The sequence below is a fragment of the Rhinolophus sinicus genome, linkage group LG04, assembly GCF_036562045.2.
Source record: "Rhinolophus sinicus isolate RSC01 linkage group LG04, ASM3656204v1, whole genome shotgun sequence".
In the NCBI taxonomy this organism is placed as follows: Eukaryota; Metazoa; Chordata; class Mammalia; order Chiroptera; family Rhinolophidae; genus Rhinolophus; species Rhinolophus sinicus.
In genome coordinates this window covers 44,897,942-44,916,687 of record NC_133754.1, presented here as the reverse complement: position 1 = coordinate 44,916,687, position 18,746 = coordinate 44,897,942, and the positions used below count along the sequence as shown (strand labels likewise).

General features: G+C 41.4%; 1 protein-coding gene and 1 long non-coding RNA gene across 6 annotated transcripts in view; one reads left to right on the top strand and one right to left on the bottom strand.

Annotated features, from left to right (window-relative positions):
- Positions 1 to 18,746, top strand: part of LOC141571018 (uncharacterized) — a 112,589-nt gene that overhangs the window by 24,628 nt on the left and 69,215 nt on the right. The gene's annotated exons all lie outside the window — the stretch shown is intronic.
- The window catches only part of CLYBL (citramalyl-CoA lyase), a 234,005-nt gene continuing 227,134 nt past the window's right edge, over positions 11,876 to 18,746 (bottom strand). For both annotated transcript variants that reach the window (XM_074329487.1, XM_074329490.1), the window contains exon 10: positions 11,876 to 13,061. The gene's annotated coding sequence lies outside the window, so the exon portion shown is untranslated. The remainder of the gene's footprint in view (positions 13,062 to 18,746) is intronic.

Sequence of the window (18,746 nt, the reverse complement as noted above, 5' to 3'; positions counted from 1 at the left end):
AGGTTTATAAAAGATTTCTTATGGCGTGTCATCGTAGCTTAACACGGGCTGTCAGACTACTCGCTTAGTATCCTGAACCTGTGCCTCTCTGGCTTTGGGACCTTAGGCAAATGACTTATCATCTTCAAGTCTCAGCTTCTTCATCTATAAAATGGGGATAATGGTCATGAGAACTAACTTGTTAGATTGTTTTGTGAATTTAAATGAGTTGATTAACAAAATGCTTAATACAGTACTTGGCACATAAAGCACTTAATACATTACTAGAGTATTGTCTAAAGATGAAGATGAAAATAGTTTTTTTATGTTTCTTTTTGTCCACTTCTCCCTCCTGAGGGAGTGTAAGGTTTACTCTTCGGTTTGGGGAGCTGGAATTTGAGCACAAACACAGGCCCCAGAAAGGCAGAAGGCCCAGCCATTGTGAGGTCAGTGTGGAAAAGCCGAGGTACAGACAATGGGGAGATGAGGCACCAACCTTGGGCTTGGTGGCCAGAGGTGCAGAGAGGGACAATGTCCGAACGAACAGGCCAGGGACAAGTTAGGGGTATGGGTAGCGGTCCCAGATGATTGCTCTTTGGGGTGCTTGAGTAGATAACATTAGGTTTTAGGGATGGCAGAAGTGAGGTGGATTTTTTTTTTAAAGATGGTAGTAAAATATATACATAATATAAACTTTACCATTTTAACCATGTTTAAGAGTGCAGTTCAGGTCATTAGGTCATAAGAACACTGACATTGTTGTGTAACCATCACCACCATCCATCTCCAGAAAGTTTTTATGTTCCCAAGCTGAGACTCTCTACCTACTAAACAGTAACTCCCTATGGCTCCCTCCCCGGCTCCTGGCAACCACTGTGCTACTTTCTGACTCTATGAATTTGATGATTCTAGGAACCTCATGTAAGTAGAATCATACAATATTTGTCCTTTTGTGACTGACTTCTTTCACTTAGCATAAGTTTGTCAATATTGTAGCACGTGTCAGAATTTTCTTCAATTTAAGGCTAAGTAATATTCTAGTGTAAGGATAGACCACATTTTATTTGTCAATTCATCTGTTGATGGACATCTGGGTTGTTTCCGTCTTTTGGCTACTGTGAATACTGCTGCTGGGAATACTGACACACAAGTTTGAACCCCTGCTTTCAATTGTTTTGGGTCTATACCCAGAAGTGGAATTGCTGGATCATATGGTAATTCTATACTTAATTTTCAGAAAAACCGTTATACTGTTTTCCATAGCAGTTGCACCATTTTACGCCCCCACCAGCAGTGCACAAGGGTTCCAATTTCTCACTGATACTTATTTTCTGTTTTTAAAAAATTTGCATCGAGAATTGCCATCTTAATGGGTGAGAAATGGTATCTCATTGAGGACTGATGTTTAGAGGAGTCATTAAAGAATCAGTCTCTAAACAAAAGTCATGACCAGCACAATGCCTGGCACATGTTGAATTTTTAATAACTGACCCTCCTTTAAGGAGCTGGCAATTGGAGTGTATAGGACCAAATCATTTGTACTCCCTGGATTCTTAGCTCTTCCTGGGTGTAGACCCTATTTGGAGACAGGTGGCAACCTTGACAGTGAGATTTTACGGCACCAAAATGTCCATCTGGCCCCAAAGGTGGCCTTTGTCGGGCGGGCTGACATCCCCAGCAGGAAGGTTACCTGTTAACGTGGAACCGAGTCACTGGGAGGAGCAGCACAACACGCCAGTGTGAGTGCCTGGCTGGCTGTCACCTGGCAGAGTCCTGGGACAGTGGTCTGGGCATGCGTGTTGGGAAAGGCAGGGAGAAGGTCTGAAGCTGGAGACCTTGTTCAGGCAGCAGAAGCCAGGCAGCCTGGGATGGAAAGGAAGGCCTCCGACAGTCCAGGGGTAGTGGATTGTTTAGGGCCAGCACTTGTGTTGCTGGGGCAGTGGCTGCAAGAGGGGAAATGTCCCCACTCGTGTCACAATTCCTGTGTGGCTTCTCCATACCTTTGTGTGATTCCCACTCACTCCATGACCTCGTCGGTGTCTCCATCTCCCATTTACTTTGTTTCTCTCCTGTCCTGAATGTACCCTGAGCACATGTCTCTACTTCCTAGCTTCCTCCCACTTCTTTGGGCATTAGTACTGGTATTTCTCACCACCTGGGTCTTTACTAGAAAATCTAAAAGGCTTGATTTATCCTTGTTCTAGATGGAAAGTAGCTTCAGGCTAAATGTGCCAAGTGGGATTTAGAGCAAAACAAGGATTCTGGAGAACCCAGGTATTTGTTCTTTCTATACTTGTGAACACATTGTTGTCAGAAGGGCTATGGCAGTTGATGGGGATACAAGTGACAGAGGTACTCACTCCCACTCTTGAGGAGTCTGTTGTGTGGCCAGAAACACAAATGTGGAAGCCAGTGGTGTGGACAGTTTAAGTGTGACGGGTACTATAATGAAGGTCATATAGGGACCAACAGGGACACAAAGGAGCAGTTGGGGGTGGGTGGGTCAGGAAAGAGAAGGTGACACACAATACACTCAACTCTGGTACAGCATGACATAATTGGGGTTTGGAACCTTGCAGAATCCAGGAACCCACGGTGCTATTCTATATATGGAATTATTTCTCTACTTAATTTTCTTATTGTGCATTTATGTTTTAAGAGAGACCATATATTGGAAAATGAAAGGTCATCATCTGGGGTTCCAGGCAGACTTTCATATCCTGGACCTGGTAACACAGCAGTTACTTTACACGTGTTTCCCTATGGCTTATTCCTTACAGGACTCTGTTGGGGGATTTGCAAACTGATGCTTATGCTTTGAAAACCCCGTGTCGAAAAACATATTAGCTTAGTATCAAATAGAAAGCATTTCTTATTTACTTAGAGATGGTCAAAAAAATCGAAGTGTATATCAAAGAAACTTTAGCTATTGGGTTGATCAAAAGGAAAATGAAATGATGTTAAAACATTATACTTTGAAACTCACGCGTAAATGAAAAATACAAGGAGAGGGAAGCTTTCATTGCAGTTCAAACTTTAGCCATTAAAATGAATTGAAAATGGAAACAAACATCACCATGAACTAAATTCAAGTGGCTCCCTTTGACAAAATAAAGAATATTGTTAATCATTAGTATTACAGAATTTTTCAGGCCCTTGAGAACTGGGATCCAGAAATCCAAATCAAGTTTAAAACAGCATGACCTCCATTGTATACGATTTGAATAAGAGACTGGTTAGGGGTGTGCTTAATGTTTCATTTATTTATAATCATCCTGCAAATCTCTACTGTGTATATTCCACCAGCCCCCCACCAAATGTATTCATCTCCCCTTTCGAAAGCTGGTATATACACTTAAGGTTAGTGATAATAACTAGTAAATCTATTGTTACAATGACTGCAGCTGCGAGTGCAGCGTTTCATTGTCAGTTCAACAAATACTTTAAAAACAAGATTTAAATTTTTTTTTTGCAAGTTGTAAATCTACGTGTTGTTTTATTGTAAAAAGAAAATGTAATCTTTTCTTTATTTTTTATTTTGGAGATACCATCACATAGCTTTTTGTAAGTCCAGATATTGGCAAAAAAAAAAAAAAGTTTTCAAGTGACTGCTAGTGATTTTTAGGCAGCAATTTATTCAACTATTTCCTCCTATTTCTAAAATACATAGAAAAGCGATATGCCTGCTTTCTTGAAGGATTTTCCAGGGCTTTACCCTCCAAGTGAAGTGATCCTGAATTCAGTCTGGTTGTCAGTTTCATTAAGAAGGAAGTAGCTCATCTAAGTACAAATGCGCTTCAGCAACGGTCTGTCTTGCTGACAGTGGCGCTTGCAAGGAGCACCCAGATGGCGGAAGAAGCTTTCTAACTACAGTTGGAAATATTGTAAGAATAATTCATTTATTTTAGAGTTGGTGATGGTAGATTTTTGTTTTTTTGTTTTTTCGTTTTTAAAGACTTCTTTGTGGGCTTGGACTTTTCTTGGGTAGCAAAGTGAAACCTGCAAGCCTTGGGCCTCTGCGACAGTCACAGGTTTAGCAGACTCTCCCAGGAGGACGGTTACACCCAATTTCCACCTCACACTCCTTATTTTTATCCCATATAACCTCCTGATTGGAACACTATGCTCACATATTTAACAAACATATACTTGTAGTTCCTTACGGTTTAGCAGCAATGTCTTTTCTCTCAAAAGTAAGATATTTTTGAAATGATGTGTTGACTAGGAAATTATGGGTCAGGGATGTGTCTAGGATCAGGTGGTTCAGGTAAGAAGGAAGGAAGTTTTGAAGCTGTTAGAAACCCTTGTTGACGTTTTGGGCTGTGAGCTTGGCCAACTGCTAAAATGAAGAAAGATAGTTTCATTTCCTAATAGAAATCTGGTGTGGGCTAGAGGAATATTTAATAATTTGGTGATCAAGACTTTCAACTGGATAGTTGAAGTGCAGGAGATAGTTGTCAACATTTTGTTGGAGTCCCTCACATAAAAATCCCGATCATAAGTTAATTCCAAGTGAATGGCATACTTCTTAGTTTGCCAAAATTATAAAATGGTCGATAGTAAAATAGTGTGAGCTGAGCAATAGGTAATGAGACTGACCCTGGATGTCCTGTCTGGTCATGGAACATGAGAATTTTTGTGTGTTTTGGGGGTTAGGCAGGGGAGGGCTTGGGAGGACAGACTATTTTGGGGTGCTCCATGTTAGCCAGGAGTCATGGGAATTTGCCTACCCTGTTCATGTCTGAGTTTGAATGGTTACACGTAGGTTCTGTACATGATTTTAATGTCTTTCTTGGTTTGAAAGAGTCTTTGCATAAAAGTGCTTTTGAGGAATATCTGCATGAAGCTGGGAGCCATTTAGGGAACTGTCATAGAGATTCTTCCAGACGCATGGGCAAGGGAGAGCTACTGCAGGAAAAAGGGCAAACACATTGGATTAGCAAAAGTAATAGCCCAGGAAAGCGGGAACGAGTTGGTCTCACCACCATGTAGCCAACAAGGCATGCTCCAAGCTTGCGCTACCAAGGAGCGTTTTTAGCAAAGGGAGATACCACATGACTTTCTTTCCTGGTAAAGCATATAAAGCGTAGATTTGACCAGAGGTGGCCAAATCAATGCCAAGCTTCTCTTTGGAGAATTAAGGCCATGGAAATGAGGGAAGAGATGCAGAGAGCAAAGACAGTGGATGGGATAAAAGTGAAAAGACTACTGCAGTGCTTTCCAACCTTTTATCCACCGTGGCACACAGAGAAAACAATATTTTTATAGCAACTGGGCAGCTCTTGGCAGGAAATGACTAGCTTGGAAGCTCCAGCCATTCCTGGCCCTGTTTAGCCACCCAAGAGTTGAGGAGATGAGAGACTCAGGCTCACATCTGTAACCCATTCTTTCATTGTGATTGGGGAAACTCTGGTCTGGTGAGCATCATGAATACACAGTGACAAGATGGAGGTCATGGAGCCCTTTTAGAATATGATGAAAGTTATGGGCCTCTCTCCCCAGAAATACCATGATGTGTATACACATAGAATTTTGCTCACAATTTCAAAGGATTTGTGGAAATGTTCAAGTCTACTTCTGGACCTCTGGACAAGAACTCTTGCATTAGATAATTAATCAAGGAAAGAGTGTTGATGAAGAAATGAAGGCAAAGTCATATGGATAAATTCAGCAAATCAGATTAAAAAATCCACCTAAAGAAGGACAGAATCACAGACCCATAGGGTTTTAAAAGACCTTTCTATAAAGCTCTGGCTTTGGAAATGGTTCAAAGCCTGGGACACCAAGCAGAAAATATCCAGGCCATGTAATTAGATGCAAACCATTGAGCCATTGCAGTGGTTGAGCAGGTTGCTTCTCTCTACATTGTCTGCTTTTGAAAGGTATTCCTGTTAACTTGGTGCAGGTGATTGTTTGGTAAATGGTCAGTTCAGTGGCACAATTTTAATTTCTAAATCCCTTTCTTCCAAACGTTTTTCAAATGGAAGCTTCTTTAATTTCCTCACTATGCATGGCAGAATGGGCAGGGTGTGGTGAAGGATGCCCGGGCATGGACTTCCCAGTTTGACAGGGGCTGCTTGGGTGCTTTTTGCCCCCAGGGCTCTGCTCCTTGGTTCATAGTCATTTTCACTTGCCCAAATAAGCCCATCTGTACTCTCAAAGCACCTAGAATGCTACGATGACAGGTACTCAAAACAAGACATTCAGGGCTAAACGCCTTACCAATTATTTCTGAAACAAAACAAAAACCAGATCGAAAAGACTAAATAGTGAGTAAGGGATGGTGCATCAGTGTTACCTTGAAATATGCATGACTTCTGTTAGTTTAATCTCAGGTCTCACATCACATGAAAGTTGTGTCTTTGCAAAATACAGCCTGGAGGGATATTTTGCCAGTGTCGTGCTCTGGTGAGTTAATACGCATTTAAACAGTTTTTATAACAGATTATTTACCAACGGGAACAGAATGTCTTGGCAAGGCATGCCTTTGAGAGAGCTGTTCTATCACACTAGCTAATTCCATTATTTCCAAATAATTTGCACATACCTCCTAGTTCTTGTAGGTTCTCTCAAACTCTTCCCTCTACTGGTGAAAGGAAACAACTGACATGTAGGTGAGATTATGTTGCCCTCTGGTGTCAGCCAATCCAAAAGAAAGAGCTAGAACTCTGGAAGGGGATAAGAAGTAGAAGGAAGTAGAAACAAGATACTCGATACCAGGAGAACGATGGAGAGATGAAGTGGGAAGAAGGTGGATAAGCCTGGCATGCTATACCCATTGGATCTCCTTCTTGCTGGTGAACAACAGGATTTCAACTCCTCATCTGGCTGCGGAGTAGAGTGATACCATCAGAGCTATTTACCTGATGACCTTGGAGTCTCTGTGGTCTGTGATGGGGAAGAATAGGTTCATGGAGAGATGGGGCTTGGCCCTTCTCTTTGGGGAACCGATTTGGAAGAGAACTGTGTTATGGCTAACTATCAGAATTGCAGGTTCCTGTCTGAGGACTCACCTCTTCCTTGAGAGGGAGACCGAGACTGCCATCCCTTTTAGGACTGTCCAACAATCCCCCCAAATGGGGGCTGGGCCCCACTGTCTAGCTCTTCAGTGTAAACCTGGACGTGAGGGCCTTGGTGGTGGTGGCGTGATGGTGACAGTACCACTGGTCCCTGGAGGTCCTCCTTGCCCCAGCTCTTCCCCTCTTGCCCTGCTGTCAGGCTTGGCCCTGTCTGGCTGTGCTTGTTGGGCACATAAGCAGCCTATTAAAATCGTGAGTCATTTTTAGATGGATCTGTCCTGTCATTGACTTTTTATGCTCTATATAGGACAGACGTGTCTTCTTGCTACAAAGTGTGGAAAGTCAGTGAAATATTGATGGTTTTTCTTTAAAAACAATCTATTTAAAGAAATCAAGCCGATTCTCAGAACTAGAGCAAAAATGTGGGCAAAGTCTGGACAGAGGCATGGAGAGGTCAAGCATTCCATCTTTGGTCAAGACTAGAGGAGCTAATGGAGCCATGGAAAGGAATCCCTTGGGGAGCAGAGCCCAGAGCAGAACAGGGATGCTGGGTTACTGGAAAGGGGCAGGAAGTGAGACAAAGGAGGAAAGTTGAGAGAAGGATGCCTCATCAGGTGCGAGTTCCTTTTGTAGATTCTTCTGGGATCTTTAAATCCTAGTTCAAAAGACAGTCAAGCTAAGAGTTCTGATGTATTTCCTGGGCTGGCAGAACTCTTGAGTGAAAGAGGATTAATAGCCTAGCACTTAGCACCCAGTAAATTCAAGACAAATTATTGAATGAATGAGTGAAATATTGCAACTGATACTGTTATTGGTTTTCAAACAGAGGGATTGTAGATGGATGTTAAATAAGAAAAAAAAAGGGAAAACAGATTCTTTTTCAACACTCCCCCCTCCCCCCCAATGACCATGTAAAATGCTCAGGTTAGAACTATTTAGATGTGTGGAAACTATGAAAGACTGGAAAATATAAGAGAAGTTTAGCGGGAGAAAAGAAAACCAGTAGAATAATTTTCAAAGATAGCTAATTCACAGATTTGTAAATTAATTTATTTAATAATTATGAAATTGAAACAGAAGTAAGCATAATAACAGTTGTTTCCTCAAACTCTGTTCTATAGGCAAGGCTTTACATTTGGGGGTTGAGTCAGGAACCCAACCGGGGCACTTCCTGTTTTTGTCCCAGCAATTCTCCCCACAGGGGAGACCAGCTCAGGTTAATGCATATGAATATCTAGGACTGGATTTTCGAGCAAAGAAGGGTGGTGTGTGAGAGATCAGACCCATTTACCTAGGTGCCTTCCGGGTGGTCTATGCCTTTGAACTTCTTGTCTTTGAGGACCCATCTACCTCAACCCACTTCCCTTGCATTTGCTCCCTCAGAGGAAGTGGCTGAGTTTATTCTACTCTAGCACTGGCGTTGCCTGTAACCTCAGTGCTCTTTTCTAGAAAAAGATTTGGTGAGATTCCTTGTATTCAGACTAGGTTGTTCCTTAAGAAATCGATTCATTTTGGCTTCATTTTTATTTGTCAAAATATGAGCTATACTACTATGGATCAATCATTTTGCTAAATCTTTCTCCTCCCTGCCCCGCCCCCATCTTTCTTTGTAAGTCAAATCTATTTTGTATTACCCAAGCAACAAAATGATTTACAAAATGTAAGAGAGGGACAATCTATTCTGTGGTTAGAAGGCAATAAAAAATATTTATGTGTGCCTGGCTGATGCTGACTTTTGGAGAGCGTTCACTTGTAAACTGAAAGCTGGGGAAAATGAGAAATGAAAAGCCAGCCCTCAGGGTTCTAATTCTGAGTACACGTCTTCTTAGGAAAAAAATAAATCCTCATTTTTCTTGGTTTCAGAATCTGTATTTGTCAACTGAAGCTGTTAACTTGGAACCCTCTGTTAGTAATGCTGTGCAGAGTTGTAGCTGATTTTCATAAAGCCGATTCTCAGAACTGGGGTTTGGAGATTGCAGTCGGGGGAGAGGCACTGGGGGTGGTGGTGTCAATCCTTAAAAGGCAACACGGCTGGTTTCCTGGGGCACAGGTGGGGCCAGAGGGCTCTGAGATTCGAACTCTTCCTAGGCCTCATCTTTCCCTTTATCTTCCTCCCTCTCTCAAATAATAATGCCCTTGTGAAGAAAAAATATTTTTTAAATTAAAAAAAAGCAGACGATGATAAAGGCTTGTTTCATTCTCCTACCGGTGGCATCATCCACCTTGCTGAGGCCTAACTGCAGCCCAGTGTTGGGTGTGCAGGAGATTTAGGGCAGTTGGGCTCACATTGTAAACCTGCTTACACCCTGGCTGATGAATCAGTAGTAAAGCTTTGCTCTGTAATATTTGTACGGAAAATGCAATGTTTGCACAATAAAGCTCTCCAGATTTTTAAGCCGTAGGAGTGAAGCCAGTTTACAATCAGTGATAACAGGTTTCCCTCACTGCCATTACCACAAATAGTATCTTATTTCAGCAAAATGGTGGCAACCAGCAGGAGGGCCAACAATACAGATTTTAATCAGAAAATTTAATTTTATATACAATTCACAGTTGTGCACGGTGAGAAATGTTTCTCACTGCATGAACTTTCAGGACTCAGCTCTGAGCAAAAGGAGTTTCAATTTATGTAACGCCTTTCTCAGCAAACAATACCCCTAAGCACTTCCTTGGTAATATATGGCTTAAAATTACCCAGGATATTTATTTGGAGCAATTAAAGGAAGCGGCTGCATTCCACACAAATCCGTTTTTAATGTAGACATTAAATTGGCCAAGATTTCAATGCTGAGTTTCTCTCCCGCTGCACTGTGTTTTCTGCCCGGATTTGCTCCCTTGTAAAGCAACTTTCCGCCTGGGCTCATTTTGTTTCCCAGCTGACTTGTAAACTCTCGGAAGAGAAGCCTACCATGGAACTATTGACAGTCTTTACATGAAGAGCCCTGGGTTTGGTGGAGTTGACTTGCGGGATGGGCACAGGGAAGAGAGGAGGGTCACAGGCTGTTCCGTGGATAACTGAGAAATGCCAGCCCTTGACTAATTTGCTGTCCTTGAGCATGGGCTGTGTCCAAAGGATGCAAGGCTACTTTCTCTGGGTGGGGAAAGCAGGATCTGCTCCTCTGTGTGATGGTAGGGGGACGTCACATACATACTTGGTAAGAGCAGGCTGTGACACAATCAGAGGGGTGAGGTGGGGGCAGGGGTCAGACAGAGAGGGGAGGCAGAGTCAGAAAGGGTTAGGCTGAGTCAGAGAGGATTAGAGAGTCAGAGTAGGGCGGATGAAGCAGAGATACAAGGCCAAGGCTAAGCTTCTCAGGGACCAGCCCTCCTGATTGAAGAGGGGACAGGAACTCATGTTTGAGGCCTTCATACAGAGGTCCAGTTGGGAGGAGGTAATGAAAGTGGCTCCAGAAATAGAGGTAAGTCAGCCCTGAATTAGGAGAAGCTAGAGAAGGCATGGGTGGCCAGATGGCTCAGCTGGTTAGAGCGCAAGCTCTCAACAACAAGGTTGCCAGTTCTATTCCCACATGGGATGGTGGGCTGTGCCCCCTACAACGAAAGATTGAAAACGGCAACTAGACTTGGAGCTGAGCTGCACCCTCCACAACTAGATTGGAGGACAACTACTTGCAGCTGATGGGCCCTGGAGAAACACACTGTTCCCCAATATTCCCCAATACAAATTAAATATATATATTTATACATATACAATACAAATATATATATATATATATATATATATATATATATATATATATATATATATATACACATATTTCCTTCCAGTCTTAAAGCAAAAAGAGAGAGAGGAGCTGGAGACGGTCCTGTCCACCTGGCCCATCCCCAAAGGCACCTCTCTGAGAGTCAAATGTCCCCTCCCATAGGGACTGGGTGGACTCCCTGCGTGTGTGGGGATCCTTTCATTCCCCACCCCTCACCCCTCCTACCACTGCTCCACTGCTGGCCTTCACTCTTCCCAAGTGACCTTGAGTTCATCAACAGTTAATGTTGAGTGGGGGGCAACAGTGGCTTAAACAGGAGCATCAGGAGCATCCCAGCCCTGTTTTATGTTATGCCAGGACCCTGGCAGTGGAGTCATGAAGGCACTGTGCCTGGCTGGGGGGAAGACAGAGCTGGGCTTAACACTGATGGCATCCACCATTGACTGAGAGCCCACTCCAGCTGCGTACCATTACATATGACATTTAATCCTTGCAGCGATCTGGGAGGCAGGTCCTATTTACCCAAGAGGAATTGGAGGCTCAGAGAGGGATAAGTAACTTGCATAGCTGAGGTCACAGAGGTAGCTAGTGGCCATGGACACACAAGGGGAGGCAAAGTAGGACCTGCTCCATTGTATTCTCTCAGGAGTCAAGGTTCACTGGGCATTTTGGGAGCTGGGCTTCAGACATGTGAGAAGGGCAGTCGTATGGGTGGCTCCTGTGGCAGGGCACTGGGAAAAACCACCCTGAGGCCCAGAGGGTAAGATTTAGTCCAGAGACACCAACAGGCCCTGGTCAGCAGTCACTGCCTGGGGCCCTGTTTAGAAAGTATTTCTGAGCCTGAATTTAGACACAATTAGAAAGAACACTGAGGTTGATTAGTAATGTCTGTCCTGGACCAGGGAGGGGAAGTAGTTGTTGTTTAGAATGAATTTACAATACAATCCTGGTTTAGGTGTTTCTTTGCTTTAAGAATTGTTTTCATCCGGTCAGGTGCTCATTATTTTCCACAAACAGGAATCTAACCTTTCCTTCCCTTAGTAACCTGAGTCCTCAGCTTTGAAGTTGCTTTTGGTCACAAGTCCTATTAGGGAAGAAGAATCAGACATGCACAAAGAGAAACCCAAACAGAGAGTTCTTAATGAGAGTTTAAAATGCAGAGAACAGAGGAAAGATTTATTTCATGTATATTTATATTTGGTACTTAGTACAAGTCTGGCACTACCCTGAATGTTTTACAAGATATTAACTCATTTACTCTTCATAACAACCCTGTGCTACAGCTCCCAGTGTTATACTAATTTTTACAAATGGGACAATGAAACCCAGAGAGGCTAAGCAATGTGTCCAAGGTCATACAGCTTTGTGAACTCGGGCAGTCTGATACCAGAGTCTACATGAGTAAATGACAGTGAACTGCCTCTCTATCATGTACATATTTTTGTTTTGCTGTCCGTGTGGTATTGTGCTTTTTGTGCTTCATGTTTGTTTTCCAGACTAGACTGTGAAATTTGAAGGAAGGGATTATGTTTTACTATGACACATAAGAGGAGCTTAAACATGAGTACGGACTATTAGTGGTAGACTTTAGGAATCAATCACGTTTGTACTTGAATCATTTTTCTATTTGTGTGTCTGGCTCCTCCAGGACAGCAAGCTTTTAGGGATGGGACTCAGTTACATATTTCTGTATCCCCAGCATCTAACACAATACAGAGGAGAATATCTCTTATTTGTACATTAATTCATTAACTGATTAATTCTTTATTAAGGGCAACTACCACACTAGATCTACGAAATGAACAAATTAGATAAACTTTCTGTCTCTGTAGTTTAATTTTAACCTCACAAGAATAGATGTAGAAAAATGATGTTGACAGTCTTTAAATTTGACACATATGTCCATTTTACAAAGAATAATACTAGCTTATTTGTTATTGCTAATTATCAATTCCCTCCTTACTATACCGTGTGAGAAATAAAGTTGCAAACAGTCATTTTATTCCTACTTTCCTTACCAAGGGGCATTGGTTGCCCATTTTAGTCAGATCTAATATTTAAAGTTAAGAGAGAGCCCTTTTGGTAGGGTCAGTGGAAGAATTATTGGGCTTCCACAACGCGAGGGCAGGCTGTTCCATCTCCTTTTGTTATGTGAAAACTTCAAGCATTATTAAGTGAAGACAGATAGTACACTTGCCTTTTGGTATTTCTGTGAAGGCTTGCTTGCAGCATGCCGCTTGGAAGCAGGAATGATTCCACAAACGGTCAGACATGCACCCTCCTCCAAACCGCCCTTGGCACCAGGTCCAGGTGTCTAAACAGAGCAGACTGGCCCTCTGCCCTGGAAGAAGGAATGCCGAGATTGGAGAGTGGAGCATTATATTTTTCAGGATCTCTTTTTCTACCACCGAGGCAGGATCTTAAAAATGTCCTTGACTGCTTTTCTGATCCTCTGAGGCTGCTAATTGCATCAGAGATTCCTCCTTACAGAGAAGGAAAATGCTGTTTCCAAGGACTCACAAGGAATGAGTGGCAGAGCTGAGACTGGAACTCAGGTCACTTCCTGTGAGTCCTGAGTGCTTTCCTCTCCCCGGCACAGCCAAGGCTGTCCTCCTAGTGAGGGAACATGACCATGGTGCCCAAGTCAGAAGGAGCCCCTTGGCAGCTCATGCCCAGAGTCCTGGCAGCAGGATGTTTCAGCCCATAGGACAATTATGTGGTGGGGCTTCTCTATTCAGGGTCATAGGGTGTAATCATATAATGATCAAAAGCAGGGCTTCAACAGATTTTTATTCGTAACTAGCTGCAACCTGAGTTTTAAAAATTTGATGTAGGTACGTATATATTTAATGAAAAATTTGGAAATATAAAAATGTAAAAGGAAGTAAAAATAAAAAATCACTCATAGTCTTGTCATCCAAACATAGTAATTGCTAACTTTTTGGGCGTGTTTTCTTCTGATGTTATGATTTCTTTTTAACACGGTTGTACTCACATTGTAATTATAATAGGCACTAACATTTGTCAAGGACCTACTATGTGTCAAGTATGGTTATTTATATGTGTTAACTCATATAAGTCTCATAAAAATCCTATGAGGTAGTTAGTTACTATTACCTCCATTTCACAGAAAATAAAAACAAAGCTCAGGGAGGTTAGTACCTTGCCCGAGGTTCCTCAGCTAAGTGGGGGAGCCAGGCGGTCCAGTTTTTCTGAACTTGTCTTTATATTAAACAAGTTTTTTTGAACTTGTCTTTATATTAAACACATTTTCTTTTCTTCAGAAACACCAGCTTTAGTGGCTGCCTAATATTCCAGCAAGTAAATGTCCCACAGTTTACTTAACCAGTCCTCTGTAATTTAAATAATGCAACTGAGAACTAAGTAGGGAATGAGGCTTTTTCTGTATTTAGGATCACAGCATTTCCTTAGCATAAATTCCTAGATCTAGATTTAAAAGGCACAACAAGATGACAATAAGTCTGTTGATTCACATTGCCAAATATTTTTTAAGAGGAATGTACCTGGTCATACTGACACCAGCCCTGTGTGTGCTGGTCCTTGGAGGTTTATCACTCAAAAAATGATTAATGAATTTGATAGGCAATAAAAACCAAAAAACAAAAAAACAAACATTGTTTTCAGTGGTTTTCCTTGCCATTAAAACTTTTAAATCTTTTTATAAACATTCTTTTTTTTATGGCTGCGTGAGCATCTACCTCTAAGATACTTTTAGATTTCTTCCTTTTTTTGGTCTCAGACCTGGAAACAGTTCTTGGTTGATTTGTGTGTTTTTTGTAAAGGATAATGAAGAATAATTAGAACAGAATTGGGGGTGAGGGCAGGGAGGGAGGGGAGAGAACACGAATAAGAAAAGCCTCCTCTGTCCACCCTGCTTTCACTTCTGATGGAACTACTGGACCACAGGGGCCTTAGGGCCACCTCCAGGATTACTCTCTTAGCCCTCACTAACACAGTGATGTTACTTACACAGTCACATAATAGAAGCTCAATAAATAGCTGCTGGAGGAGTGAACGAATGAATATATGCTACGTAGGTCTGCCATATGTTAACCTACTGTCTGGTAGTAACTGTAGCTTTAATCATTGCATCTCAGTCCCTTGGTTTAAAAAAAAAAAAAAAAAAGGTTTGCATCTGTGATCCCAGGTCCTGGCCTTATTAGGATTCTAGAAGAGTGGCCAACCAGAGGTCTTTTAGCCCAAGGCAGATAATTGAGATCAAAGCTTCCTGCATCTCTCTGGGGAGGTCCTGGCCTGAGAGAATCAGGCCCTCAAGTCAAAAGGACTGGAGCTCTCCTTTTCCCTTCGTGACCTGCAAGCACACCATCTCTGTACAGGGAAAGGGGAGAAGGAGGGAGATTAGGGGAATGGGGGGAAGGTGAGGAAGGTGTTGTCCTTGGGGGAGGCAGTGTGAGGGAAAGTGTTTACAAAGATGGCTCAAAGGCCCCCTGATCCCCTAGCTGAGGCTTCCTACTAGAAGGAGCCCTGGCTCAGCATATCCTCTCTTGCTGTCCCGAAGCCGTCAGAGATGGTGGCTAAGCTCAATCCTATCTTCATGGGACTGGGAGTCACTCGAATGAGTTATTTGATATCCCTTTGCCTCCATTTGAATAAAAACTGTACAGTGTAAAGTTCCACTGTTCAGGTATTTTGAGATCTTCAGATGACACTCAGACAAAAATTGCGTTTCGCCTATAGGTTTTACATATATGTAAGAAAAATAAATTTTCAGAATATGATCCTGCCACCGAACAGGTCAAAATTTAAGTGAAATATATAGGCAGGCAGCCATCCATGCAAATGTACCTTATTTTAAAAATTAAATGTGAAACATTTCGAGGCTATGTCTATTCCCACATCTTCAGTGATCAGTCGAGGATGTGAATGTGTATAAAATTAGAAAGCATGTCATGTGGGGGGAATCAAGCAACTATTACAGAATTAGTGTGGCCCAAAACATAATTATGGAAACTTATTTGTTTTAAGTAAGTTTGCTTTTTAAAGTTTAGCACGGCCAGGAGTTCCCAAATCATATTATAGTTACGTATTTTAGACTTCTAATATAAAAGGCACATTTAATCTTTCCGGGTTTTGTTTGTTTGTTTTTCACTTTCTTAATCTGCAAAATGACAGGTCATATTTGAGTCTCATTTAATGAGTCTCGGTGGGGCCCAGACACTGGTATTAACGTACAGGTAATTCTAATATGCAGCCAGGGTCCAGAACCATCAGCCTAGATAACCTCTAAAGTCTTTCTTTCACACCAAAATGCTAGATTTCTATAATTTTAAAATTAAAATCAAAGTAAATTAAAAAATCAGATTCAACTCGCAGATAATTCTGCTGAAAAACATCTTCCTAAATTCAGCGGTCTAAGAATCCTAAAATGAAACTTCATAAGTGACCCAACCCCCGTGAAATATTTTGGGCAGATCTTATGAATTTGGAAAATTTATGTTTGTCCACATTTCAATATTCCTAAATGAGTTTTTAGTCAATTACAAAAAAAAAAGTATTTTTTACTTTTGAGAGTCAAGATGTGGTGAAATTTTTGATTTCCAGGTGGAAATCAAAAGGACCAAATGAAAATGTTTATGTATCAAGATAGATGAGAAATGAAGATACTGAATCTTTGCTAGCATGTTTCCCTGAAAATAAGACGTAGCTGGACAATCAGCTGTAATGTGTCTTTTGGAGCAAAAATTAATATAAGACCTGGTATTATATTATATTATACTATGTTATGTAAGACCCGGTCTTATATTATAGTAAAATAAGACCAGGTCTTGTATTAATTTTTGCTCCAAAAGACACATTAGAGCTGATTGTCCGGCTAGGTCTTATTTTTGGGTAAACACGGTACTAGCTTGGGATGACAACTCGTGTGTGTGAGTGTGAGTGTGTGTGTGTGTGTGTGTGTGTCTGTGTGTGTTCACACATGAGCCTCTGCTGGGGTCCAGGAGGAGCAGTTGATGTGGGAGTAGTAACTCACAGAAACTACAGAGATGGATGGTGGCAGACTGCAGCCATGGGCTACTGATTTCAGGGCAATGTGCACCTAACACCTTCTTCTTGAAGACTATGTCCCCAGAACCATCAAGTTTTTAAAATGTAGTTCAACTGGAGATGGATTTTATTTTCTTGTTATGAAAGCTAGGTGTCCACACTAAGGACTCAGATGACTACATCCCATGTCTACTGAGGAAGAACATCTGTGGCAAAGAGATGCTGAGACTGTAATCTCTCCATGAATAAGTCAGGAAATAGATCTATGTTTGGTATTTAGATTAGAATTACAAGTGAAAGAAGAAACATTACCATCAGAAATGTGCATTTCTAAAGATATTCATTTGAAAGTTTTGAAAAAAAGTCAAGCTCATGCCCTGGGGCTTCTGGGAGTATGTACAAAATACAATAATTAAATTAAGTCCAGCAGTTAAAATTCCTCATAAAAAGAAAAAGCTGGAGCACTTCCCAATGGGGAATGCTTGACTTAAAAGAAAGGTTTTACTCTGTGGCCTGAAGGTCAACAAACTGGGACTCTGTGGGAATGTATAAAATTTCTTAAAGGGGTTCTTTGGTCTTTGTTTGGTTGAAAGAAAATAAAAGAGTAAAAAGGGACAAGTTTTGAAAATTCAAAAAATGAAGGTGCAGTCCGAAAATCATCATGATTTTTATAAACGCAGTACTGGAGGCTATGAAAACATGCTCTCAGATTTTCTGAGTACTAATCTAACACATATGCTCTTTGACAAGGAGGAAAACGGCCAATGGCGCCATTTGAACAAGCCATTTTAAATATGCTCATTTTCAGAGGCAGTGAATGCAAATTTGTGACCATTCATCTGGTACTTATTTTGAAAATATTTACCTTAAATATTCTCATAAATATATTTCACAATTTAAAATTCCTTAGATGACACAAAAACTGATTGGTTTTTAAAAAGGTTTTTACAAAGCAAAGTTGTAAAAAATGATTTTTTGTGGTCCTCTCCTCAATAATCTAAAATAGAATATTCTAATTTGAAAATATCTGTTTTTATAAATAATCATTTATAGTTACCTTTCTGGTAACGTCCCCCCCAAAAGGAATAAGGTAAAGAACAGGCTAGAAATCAAATTTTATAACCTTAAACTTTGTTACTTATAAGCATCATTCTGGACTCCCTTGTGAATTTCAGGCTGCACTCAAATAGTTTCTACTGAAACAAAAAGAACCAATACTGACCTGCCAGATCCTCATCTTCTTTATCACTTAAACAGAATCTGAATGTTGGCTCTGCATTAAGACAGCGTGATCAAATGGAGGACATTAGGAATAGCAGCTTTGGCAGCAATCTGTAATTTACTGAATAATTAGCAGCCTCATTGACATTTCTACTTTGATTCCCAAAGTACAGTATGAGCGGTCGGGCCTCTGCACTCAGGCTCTCTGCAGTAAAATGGGCTAATAAACTTCCTGTGCCAAGTTCATAGTAAATGAAGGACTGTGAAGCATCCTGCAAGCCACTGACAACTTAAGACACTAGATTTACTTCCAAAACATGGACACAGAATTAGGAAAACATTTTTTTTACAGGGGCAGCCAGGTGGCTCAGTTGGTTAGAACACGAGCTCTGAACAACAGGATTGCCAATTCGATTCCCACACGGGCCAGTGAGCTGTGCCCTCTACAACTAGATTGAAGACAACGAGCTGCCGCTGAGCTTATTGAGTGGCGGCTGGATGGCTCAATTGGTTAGAGCCGGAGCTCTCAACAAGGTTGCCCTCAACAACAAGGTTGTGGGTTCAATTCCCTCCATGGGATGGTGGGCTGAGCCTCCTGTAACTAAAGATTGAAAACAACGACTGGACTTGGAGCTGAGCTGCACCCTCCACAACTAGATTGAAGGACAACATGGAGCCTACAGAATTTAAGAAAAAAATTTTTTTTTCTTATATTTTTGTTAATTTTGCTTTTGGAATTGTGAGGAGATAAACGAAGGTAAAATAAGAAACAGGAAAA